Genomic DNA, 11,362 nt, shown 5'->3' with positions numbered 1-11,362 from the left:
ATTGCATGCTGTAGGAAGGGTCTAAGGGTTGGAATGTGAAGGACTTGGATATCACATCTCATGCTATAGATAGGCTCTTAGGTTTGGAAAGGGAAGGAGTTGGATATCACGTTTCATGTTAGAGGAAGGATCTCAGGTTTGGTATTAGAAGCATAGAGATATCACATCTCATGCTATAGGCAGGGTCTCAGGATTGGAATGGGAAGCAGTTGGATATCACATCTCATGCTATAGGAAGTGTCTCAGTATTGGAATGGGAAGGACTTGGGTATTACATCTCATGCTATAGGGAGGGTCTCAAGTTTGATATTAGAAGCATTGAGATATCACATCTCATGCTATAGGAAAGGTCTCAGGATTGGAATGGGAAGGAGTTGGATATCACATCTCATGCTATAGGAAGGGTCTCAGGTTTGGTATAAGCAGTGAGATATCACATCTCATGCTATAGGAAGTGTCTCAGGATTGGAATGGGAAGGAGTTGGATATCACATCTCATGTTATAGGAAGGATCTCAGGTTTGGTATAAGCATTGAGATATCACATCTCTGCTATCGGAAGGGTCTCAGGATTGGAATGGGAAGGAGTTGGATATTCCCATCTCATGTTATAGGGAGGGTCTCAAGTTTGATATTAGAAGCATTGAGATATCACATTTCATGATATCGGAAGGGTCTCAAGATTGGAATGGGAAGGAGTTGGCTATCACATCTCATGATAAAGGAAGGGTCTAAGGTTTGGAAGGGGAAGCATTTGGATATCACATCTCATGTTATAGGACGGGTCTCAGGTTTGGTATTAGAAGCATTGAGATATCAAGTCTCATGGTATAGGAAGGGTCTCAGAATTGGAATGGGAAGGAGTTGGATATCACATCTCAAGCTATAGGAAGGGTCTCAGGATTAGAATGGGAAGGAGTTTGATATCACATCTCATGCCATAGTATGGGTCTCAGGTTTGGTAGAAGCATTGGGATATCAGATCTCATGCTATCGGAAGGGTATCGGGATTGGATTTGGAAGGAGTTGGATATCCCATCTCATGCTATAGGAAGGGTCTCAGGTTGGAATGGGAAGGAGTTGGGTATCACATCTCATGTTATAGGAAGGGTCTCAGGATTGGAATGGGAAGGACTTGGATATCACATCTCATGCTATAGGAAGGCTCTCAGGTTTGCAAGGGGAAAGAGTTGGATATCACATTTCATGTTAGAGGTAGGATCTCAGGTTTGGTATTAGAAGTATTGAGATATCACATCTCATGCTATCAGAAGGATCTCAGGTTTGGTATAGAAGCATTGAGATATCATATCTTATGCTATCAGAAGAGTCTCAGGATTGGAATGGGAAGGAGTTGGATATCACATCTCATGCTAAAGGGAGGGTCTCAGGTTTGGAAGATAAGGATTTGGACATCACATCTCATGTTATAGGAAGGATCTCAGGTTTGGTATTAGAAGTATTGAGATATCACATCTCATGCTATCGGAAGGATCTCAGGTTTGGTATAGAAGCATTGAGATATCATATCTTATGCTATCAGAAGGGTCTCAGGATTGGAATGGGAAGGAGTTGGATATCACATCTCATGCTAAAGGGCGGGTCTCAGGTTTGGAAGGGGAAGGATTTGGATATCACATCTCATGTTATAGGATGGATCTCAGGTTTGGTATTAGAAGTATTGAGATATCACATCTCATGTTATCGGAAGGATCTCAGGTTTGGTATTAGAAGTATTGAGATATCACCTCTCATGCTATAGGAAGGGTCTCAGGATTGGAATGGGAAGGAGTTGGATATCACATCTCATGCTAAAGGAAGGGTCTCAGGTTTGGTAGAAGCATTGAGATATCACATCTCATGCTATAGGAAGGGTCTCAGGATTGGAATGGGAAGGACTTAGATATCACATATGCTATAGGGAGGGTTTCAGTTTTGATATTAGAAGCATTGAGATATCACATCTCATGCTATCGGAAGTGTCTCAGGATTGGAATGGGAAGGAGCTGGATATCACATCTCATGCTAAAGGAAGGGTCTCAGGTTTGGAACGGGAAGGAGTTGGATATCACATCTCATGTTATAGGAAGGGTCTCAGGTTTGGTATAAACATTGAGATATCACATCTCTGCTATCGGAAGTGTCTCAGGATTGGAATGGGAAGGAGTTGGATATCCCATCTCATGTTATAGGACGGGTCTCAGGTTTTTTATTAGAATCATTTAGATATCATATTGCATGCTGTAGGAAGGGTCTAAGGATTGGAATGGGAAGGACTTGGATATCACATCTCATGCTATAGATAGGCTCTCAGGTTTGGAAAGTGAAGGAGTTGGATATCACATTACATGTTAGAGGAAGGATCTCAGGTTTGGTATTAGAAGCATAGAGATATCACATCTCATGCTATAGCAAGGGTCTCAGGATTGGAATGGGAAGCAGTTGGATATCACATCTCATGCTATAGGAAGTGTCTCAGTATTGGAATGGGAAGGACTTGGGTATTACATCTCATGCTATAGGGAGGGTCTCAAGTTTGATATTAGAAGCATTGAGATATCACATCTCATGCTATAGGAAGGGTCTCAGGATTGGAATGGGAAGGAGTTGGATATCACATCTCATGCTATAGGAAGGGTCTCAGGTTTGGTATAAGCAGTGAGATATCACATCTCATGCTATAGGAAGTGTCTCAGGATTGGAATGGGAAGGAGTTGGATATCACATCTCATGTTATAGGAAGGATCTCAGGTTTGGTATAAGCATTGAGATATCACATCTCTGCTATCGGAAGGGTCTCAGGATTGGAATGGGAAGGAGTTGGATATTCCCATCTCATGTTATAGGGAGGGTCTCAAGTTTGATATTAGAAGCATTGAGATATCACATTTCATGATATCGGAAGGGTCTCAAGATTGGAATGGGAAGGAGTTGGCTATCACATCTCATGATAAAGGAAGGGTCTAAGGTTTGGAAGGGGAAGCATTTGGATATCACATCTCATGTTATAGGACGGGTCTCAGGTTTGGTATTAGAAGCATTGAGATATCAAGTCTCATGGTATAGGAAGGGTCTCAGAATTGGAATGGGAAGGAGTTGGATATCACATCTCAAGCTATAGGAAGGGTCTCAGGATTAGAATGGGAAGGAGTTTGATATCACATCTCATGCCATAGTATGGGTCTCAGGTTTGGTAGAAGCATTGGGATATCAGATCTCATGCTATCGGAAGGGTATCGGGATTGGATTTGGAAGGAGTTGGATATCCCATCTCATGCTATAGGAAGGGTCTCAGGTTGGAATGGGAAGGAGTTGGGTATCACATCTCATGTTAGAGGAAGGGTCTCAGGATTGGAATGGGAAGGACTTGGATATCACATCTCATGCTATAGGAAGGCTCTCAGGTTTGCAAGGGGAAAGAGTTGGATATCACATTTCATGTTAGAGGTAGGATCTCAGGTTTGGTATTAGAAGTATTGAGATATCACATCTCATGCTATCAGAAGGATCTCAGGTTTGGTATAGAAGCATTGAGATATCATATCTTATGCTATCAGAAGAGTCTCAGGATTGGAATGGGAAGGAGTTGGATATCACATCTCATGCTAAAGGGAGGGTCTCAGGTTTGGAAGATAAGGATTTGGATATCACATCTCATGTTATAGGAAGGATCTCAGGTTTGGTATTAGAAGTATTGAGATATCACATCTCATGCTATCGGAAGGATCTCAGGTTTGGTATAGAAGCATTGAGATATCATATCTTATGCTATCAGAAGGGTCTCAGGATTGGAATGGGAAGGAGTTGGATATCACATCTCATGCTAAAGGGCGGGTCTCAGGTTTGGAAGGGGAAGGATTTGGATATCACATCTCATGTTATCGGATGGATCTCAGGTTTGGTATTAGAAGTATTGAGATATCACATCTCATGTTATCGGAAGGATCTCAGGTTTGGTAGAAGCATTGAGATATCACATCTCATGCTATAGGAGGGTTTCAGGATTGGAATGGGAAGGACTTAGATATCACATATGCTATAGGGAGGGTCTCAGTTTTGATATTAGAAGCATTGAGATATCACATCTCATGCTATCGGAAGTGTCTCAGGATTGGAATGGGAAGGAGCTGGATATCACATCTCATGCTAAAGGAAGGGTCTCAGGTTTGGAACGGGAAGGAGTTGGATATCACATCTCATGTTATAGGAAGGGTCTCAGGTTTGGTATAAACATTGAGATATCACATCTCTGCTATCGGAAGTGTCTCAGGATTGGAATGGGAAGGAGTTGGATATCCCATCTCATGTTATAGGACGGGTCTCAGGTTTTTTATTAGAATCATTTAGATATCATATTGCATGCTGTAGGAAGGGTCTAAGGATTGGAATGGGAAGGACTTGGATATCACATCTCATGCTATAGATAGGCTCTCAGGTTTGGAAAGTGAAGGAGTTGGATATCACATTACACGTTAGAGGAAGGATCTCAGGTTTGGTATTAGAGGCATTGAGATATCACATCTCAGGCTATAGGAAGGGTCTCAGGATTGGAATGGGAAGGAGTTGGATATCTTATCTCATGCTATAGGAAGGGTCTCAGGTTTGGTATAAGCATTGAGATATCACATCTCATGCTATAGGAAGGGTCCAGGATTGGAATGGAAGGAGTTGGATATCACATCTCATGTTATAGGAAGGATCTCAGGTTTGGTATTAGAAGCATTGAGACATCACATCTCATGCTATAGGAAGGGTCTCAGGATTGGAATGGGAAGGAGTTGGATATCACATCTCATGCTATAGGAAGGGTCTCAGGATTGGAATGGGAAGGAGTTGAATATGACATCTCATGCCGTAGGAAGGGTCTCAGGTTTGGTATAAACATTGAGATATCACATCTCTGCTATCAAAGGGGTCTCAGGATTGGAATGGGAAGGAGTTGGATATCCCATCTCATGTTATAGGAAGAGTCTCAGGTTTGGTATTAGAAGCATTGAGATATCACATCTCATGCTATAGGAAGTGTCTCAGGATTGGAATGGGAAGGACTTGGATATCACATCTCATGCTATAGGTAGGGTCTCAAGTTTGATATTAGAAGCATTGAGATATCACATCTCATGCTATAGGAAGGGTCTGAGGATTGGAATGGGAAGGAGTTGGATATCACATCTCATGCTATGGGAAGTGTCTCAGGATTGGAATGGGAAGGAGTTGGATATCACATCTCATGTTATAGGAAGGATCTCAGGTTTGGTATAAGCATTGAGATATCACATCTCTGCTATCGGAAGGGTCTCAGGATTGGAATGGGAAGGAGTTGGATATTCCCATCTCATGTTATAGGAAGGGTCTCAGGTTTGGTATTAGAAGCATTGAGATATCACATCTCATGCTATAGGAAGGGTCTCAGGATTGGAATGGGAAGGACTTGGATATCACATCTCATGCTATAGGGAGGGTCTCAAGTTTGATATTAGAAGCTTTGAGATATCACATCTCATGATATCGGAAGGGTCTCAGGATTGGATTGGGAAGGAGTTGGATATCACATCTCATGATAAAGGAAGGGTCTAAGGTTTGGAAGGGGAAGGATTTGGATATCACATCTCATGTTATATTACGGGTCTCAGGTTTGGTATTAGAAGCATTGAGATATCAAGTCTCATAGTATAGGAAGGGTCTCAGAATTGGAATGGGAAGGAGTTGGATATCACATCTCAAGCTATAGGAAGGGTCTCAGGATTGGAATGGGAAGGACTTGGATATCACATCTCATGCTATAGGAAGGCTCTCAGGTTTGGAAGGGGAAAGAGTTGGATATCACATTTCATGTTAGAGGTAGGATCTCAGGTTTGGTATTAGAGGCATTGAGATATCACATCTCATGCTATCAGAAGGGTCTCAGGAATGGAATGGGAAGGAGTTGGATATCACATCTCATGCTAAAGGGAGGGTCTCAGGTTTGGAAGGGGAAGGATTTGGATATCACATCTCATGTTATAGGAAGGATCTCAGGTTTGGTATTAGAAGCATTGAGATATCACATCTCATGCTATCGGAAGGATCTCAGGTTTGGTATTAGAAGCATTGAGATATCACATCTCATGCTATCAGAAGAGTCTCAGGATTGGAATAGGAAGGAGTTGGATATCACATCTCATGCTAAAGGGAGGGTCTCAGGTTTGGAAGGGGAAGGATTTGGATATCACATCTCATGTTATCGGAAGGATCTCACGTTTGGTATTAGAAGTATTGAGATATCATATCTCATGCTATAGGAAGGGTCTCAGGATTGGAATGGGAAGGAGTTGGATATCACATCTCATGCTATAGGGAGGGTCTCAGGATTGGAATGGGAAGGACTTAGATATCACATATCATGCTATAGGGAGGGTCTCAGTTTTGATATTAGAAGCATTGAGATATCACATCTCATGCTATCGGAAGTGTCTCAGGATTGGAATGGGAAGGAGCTGGATATCACATCTCATGCTAAAGGAAGGGTCTCAGGTTTGGAACGGGAAGGATTTGGATATCACATCTCATGTTATAGGAAGGGTCTCAGGTTTGGTATAAGCATTGAGATATCACATCTCTGCTATCGGAAGAGTCTCAGGATTGGAATGGGAAGGAGTTGGATATCCCATCTCATGTTATAGGACGGGTCTCAGGTTTGTTATTAGAATCATTGAGATATCATATTGCATGCTGTAGGAAGGGTCTAAGGGTTGGAATGTGAAGGACTTGGATATCACATCTCATGCTATAGATAGGCTCTTAGGTTTGGAAAGGGAAGGAGTTGGATATCACATTTCATGTTAGAGGAAGGATCTCAGGTTTGGTATTAGAAGCATAGAGATATCACATCTCATGCTATAGGAAGGGTCTCAGGATTGGAATGGGAAGCAGTTGGATATCACATCTCATGCTATAGGAAGGGTCTCAGGTTTGGTATAAGCATTGAGATATCACATCTCATGCTATAGGAAGGGTCTCAGGATTGGAATGGGAAGGACTTGGATATCACATCTCATGCTATAGGGAGGGTCTCAAGTTTGATATTAGAAGCTTTGAGATATCACATCTCATAATATCGGAAGGGTCTCAGGATTGGAATGGGAAGGAGTTGGATATCACATCTCATGATAAAGGAAGGGTCTAAGGTTTGGAAGGGGAAGGATTTGGATATCACATCTCATGTTATATTACGGGTCTCAGGTTTGGTATTAGAAGCATTGAGATATCAAGTCTCATAGTATAGGAAGGGTCTCAGAATTGGAATGGGAAGGAGTTGGATATCACATCTCAAGCTATAGGAAGGGTCTCAGGATTGGAATGGGAAGGACTTGGATATCACATCTCATGCTATAGAAAGGCTCTCAGGTTTGGAAGGGGAAAGAGTTGGATATCACATTTCATGTTAGAGGTAGGATCTCAGGTTTGGTATTAGAGGCATTGAGATATCACATCTCATGCTATTAGAAGGGTCTCAGGAATGGAATGGGAAGGAGTTGGATATCACATCTCATGTTATAGGAAGGATCTCAGGTTTGGTATTAGAAGCATTGAGATATCACATCTCATGCTATAGGAAGGGTCTCAGGATTGGAATGGAAGGAGTTGGATATCACATCTCATGTTATAGGAAGGATCTCAGGTTTGGTATTAGAAGCATTGAGACATCACATCTCATGCTATAGGAAGGGTCTCAGGGTTGGAATGGGAAGGAGTTGGATATCACATCTCATCCAATAGGAAGGGTCTCAGGTTTGGAATAGGAAGGAATTGGATATCACATCTCATGTTATAGGAAGGATCTCAGGTTTGGTATTAGAAGCATTGAGATATCACATCTCATGCTATAGGAAGGGTCTCAGGATTGGAATGGGAAGCAGTTGGATATCACATCTCATGCTATAGGAAGGGTCTCAGGTTTGGTATAAGCATTGAGATATCACATCTCATGCTATAGGACGGGTCTCAGGATTGGAATGGAAGGAGTTGGATATCACATCTCATGTTATAGGAAGGATCTCAGGTTTGGTATTAGAAGCATTGAGACATCACATCTCATGCTATAGGAAGGGTCTCAGGATTGGAATGTGAAGGATTTGGATATCACATCTCATGCTAAAGGAAGGGTCTCTGGTTTGGAATAGGAAGGAATTGGATATCACATCTCATGTTATAGGAAGGATCTCAGGTTTGGTATTAGAAGCATTGAGATATCACATCTCATGCTATAGGAAGGGTCTCAGGATTGGAATGTGAAGGATTTGGATATCACATCTCATGCTAAAGGAAGGGTCTCAGGTTTGGTAGAAGCATTGAGATATCACGTCTCTGCTATCGGAAGGGTCTCAGGATTGGATTGGGAAGGAGTTAGATATCCCTTCTCATGCTATAGGAAGGGTCTCAGGATTTGAATGGCAAGGAGTTGGATATCACATCTCATGCCATAGGAAGGGTCTCAGGATTGGTATAAGCATTGAGATATCACATCTCTGCTATCGGAAGGGTCTCAGGATTGGATTGGGAAGGAGTTGGATATCCCTTCTCATGCTATAGGAAGTGTCTCAGGTTGGAATGGGAAGGAGTTGGATATCACATCTCATGTTATAGGAAGGGTCTCAGGATTGGATTGGGAAGGATTTGGATATCACATCTCTTGCTATAGGAAGGGTCTCAGGATTGGAATGGGTAGGAGTTGGATATTACTTTCTTGCTATAGGAAGGGTCTCATGTTTGGAATGGGAAGGAGTTGGATATCACATATGCTATAGTTAGTGTCTCAGGTTTGGAACGGGAAGGAGTTGGATATCACATCTCATGTTATAGGAAGGGTCTCAGGTTTGGTATAAGCATTGAGATATCACATCTCTGCTATCGGAAGCGGCTCAGGATTGGAATGGGAAGGAGTTGGATATCCCATCTCATGTTATAGGAAGAGTCTCTGGTTTGGTATTAGAATCATTGAGATATCACATCGCATGCTGTAGGAAGGGTCTAAGGATTGGAATGGGATGGACTTGGATATCACATCTCATGCTATAGGTAGGCTCTCAGGTTTGGTATAAGCATTGAGATATCACATCTCATGCTATAGGAAGGGTCTCAGGATTGGAATGGGAAGGAATTGGATATCACATCTCATGCTATAGGAAGGGTCTCAGATTTGGTATAAGCATTGAGATATCACATCTCATGCTAAAGGAAGGGTCTCAGGATTGGAATGGGAAGGAGTTGTATATCACATCTCAGGCCATAGGAAGGTTCTCAGGTTTGGTATAAGCATTGAGATATCACATCTCTGCTATCGGAAAGGTCTCAGGATTGGAATGGGAAGGAGTTGGATATCCCATCTCATGTTATAGGAAGGGTCTCAGGTTTGGTATTAGAAGCATAGAGATATCACATCTCATGCTATAGGAAGGGTCTCAGGATTGGAATGGGAAGGACTTGGATGTCACATCTCATGCTATAGGGAGGGTCTCAAGTTTGATATTAGAAGCATTGAGATAACAAATCTCATGATATCGGAAGGGTCTCAGGATTGGAATGGGAAGGAGTTGGATATCATATCTCATGATAAAGGAAGGGTCTAAGGTTTGGAAGGGGAAGGATTTGGATATCACATCTCATGTTATAGGACGGGTCTCAGGATTGGAATGGGAAGGATTTGGATATCACATCTCTTGCTATAGGAAGGGTCTCAGGATTGGAATGGGTAGGAGTTGGATATTACTTTCTTGCTATAGGAAGGGTCTCATGTTTGGAATGGGAAGGAGTTGGATATCACATATGCTATAGTTAGTGTCTCAGGTTTGGAACGGGAAGGAGTTGGATATCACATCTCATGTTATAGGAAGGATCTCAGGTTTGGTATTAGAAGCATTGAGATATCACATCTCATGCTATAGGAAGGGTCTCAGGATTGGAATGGAAGGAGTTGGATATCACATCTCATGTTATAGGAAGGATCTCAGGTTTGGTATTAGAAGCATTCAGACATCACATCTCATGCTATAGGAAGGGTCTCAGGGTTGGAATGGGAAGGAGTTGGATATCACATCTCATCCAATAGGAAGGGTCTCAGGTTTGGAATAGGAAGGAATTGGATATCACATCTCATGTTATAGGAAGGATCTCAGGTTTGGTATTAGAAGCATTGAGATATCACATCTCATGCTATAGGAAGGGTCTCAGGATTGGAATGGGAAGCAGTTGGATATCACATCTCATGCTATAGGAAGGGTCTCAGGTTTGGTATAAGCATTGAGATATCACATCTCATGCTATAGGACGGGTCTCAGGATTGGAATGGAAGGAGTTGGATATCACATCTCATGTTATAGGAAGGATCTCAGGTTTGGTATTAGAAGCATTGAGACATCACATCTCATGCTATAGGAAGGGTCTCAGGGTTGGAATGGGAAGGAGTTGGATATCACATCTCATCCAATAGGAAGGGTCTCAGGTTTGGAATAGGAAGGAATTAGATATCACATCTCATGTTATAGGAAGGATCTCAGGTTTGGTATTAGAAGCATTGAGATATCACATCTCATGCTATAGGAAGGGTCTCAGGATTGGAATGTGAAGGATTTGGATATCACATCTCATGCTAAAGGAAGGGTCTCAGGTTTGGTAGAAGCATTGAGATATCACGTCTCTGCTATCGGAAGGGTCTCAGGATTGGATTGGGAAGGAGTTGGATATCCCTTCTCATGCTATAGGAAGGGTCTCAGGATTTGAATGGCAAGGAGTTGGATATCACATCTCATGCCATAGGAAGGGTCTCAGGTTTGGTATAAGCATTGAGATATCACATCTCTGCTATCGGAAGGGTCTCAGGATTGGATTGGGAAGGAGTTGGATATCCCTTCTCATGCTATAGGAAGTGTCTCAGGTTGGAATGGGAAGGAGTTGGATATCACATCTCATGTTATAGGAAGGGTCTCAGGATTGGAATGGGAAGGATTTGGATATCACATCTCTTGCTATAGGAAGGGTCTCAGGATTGGAATGGGTAGGAGTTGGATATTACTTTCTTGCTATAGGAAGGGTCTCATGTTTGGAATGGGAAGGAGTTGGATATCACATATGCTATAGTTAGTGTCTCAGGTTTGGAACGGGAAGGAGTTGGATATCACATCTCATGTTATAGGAAGGGTCTCAGGTTTGGTATAAGCATTGAGATATCACATCTCTGCTATCGGAAGCGGCTCAGGATTGGAATGGGAAGGAGTTGGATATGCCATCTCATGTTATAGGAAGAGTCTCTGGTTTGGTATTAGAATCATTGAGATATCACATCGCATGCTGTAGGAAGGGTCTAAGGATTGGAATGGGATGGACTT

Source organism: Ambystoma mexicanum, unplaced genomic scaffold (genome assembly GCF_040938575.1).
Source record: "Ambystoma mexicanum isolate Mex_15411 unplaced genomic scaffold, UKY_AmexF1_1 Mex_scaf5, whole genome shotgun sequence".
In the NCBI taxonomy this organism is placed as follows: Eukaryota; Metazoa; Chordata; class Amphibia; order Caudata; family Ambystomatidae; genus Ambystoma; species Ambystoma mexicanum.
This window is presented reverse-complemented; position numbering follows the sequence as displayed.